This window comes from Merops nubicus, unplaced genomic scaffold, assembly GCF_000691845.1.
Source record: "Merops nubicus isolate BGI_N331 unplaced genomic scaffold, ASM69184v1 scaffold28984, whole genome shotgun sequence".
Classification (NCBI taxonomy): Eukaryota; Metazoa; Chordata; class Aves; order Coraciiformes; family Meropidae; genus Merops; species Merops nubicus.
Window position 1 is genome coordinate 1 of NW_008603970.1, and position 1,005 is coordinate 1,005.

Genomic DNA, 1,005 nt, shown 5'->3' on the forward strand with positions numbered 1-1,005 from the left:
TAATAATAATAATAATAAAAAATACTCGAACATCAGTACTCAAAAATCAGGGCTCCTTCCTTCAGCCACACCTAACCGTTCACATGAATGATCCTGCTGGTTTCTCTGGAACCACCCAGGGCACTAGTAAAGCTACCAGTGTAAGTGTTCATAGAACTGGACATTTAGTTCCTACCCTACCACTAGATTCTGGACAAGTTACTGTGCCTTTGCAAGGTTTTCCAATAAGCCGTAAGGGTGATCAAACATGGGACCGAGCTTGAATTCATATATAAATCAATCACAAACCCATAGTGTAGTGTACGGGACAATTTTTTGCCCTGTTATCAGCTTTAGGCAGACTAAAGTGTAGGTTGCATGAATATTTCCAATGAAACATTGAAACTGGGGTTCTTACCTGAGGAAATACAGAAACCTGATTTTTCTGTACAGTCAAGCCTTCGTATAAAATGCATTTAAGTATTTACTAAGATCCACCTCACTGATGTACAGACTAGTTGGCTTTTTCCTAGTATATTTAGCTCAGTGGCAAGACGCATAATGCTGTAAAATAGGCTAGTTGGATGGTTATATTTATCATCCCATAGAAAAAAAACCACAATGAAACTCATAGGACTATGTTGTTATCAAGATAATAAGAGCCAGATAAGCTTTCAAAGGCTTATAGTCTATTGGAAAAAATAGCACCATCTTCGTTGTAGTCTGATATTTTTTATGGTTTCATATCCCCAGAAATGAAAGTGTTGGGTATAGTATTGTACAACCAATAAAAATAAATATTCCCAGCTTTGATGGTACACCAATATACCAGACATAACAATGGCACAAAACATTTTCAGATAGGCTGCAAGTCTTGTTGATTGCTTCCACAATTCACATTAAGGTTTCTTGCAAGATCATTTATTTTAAAATATTGCTGATAGTTTGTATACTTACACAAATTTATATCCCACGCTTCACTCTTAAAAATAAAGCTACAAATAATTAAAAAAAAAGCCACCCCCC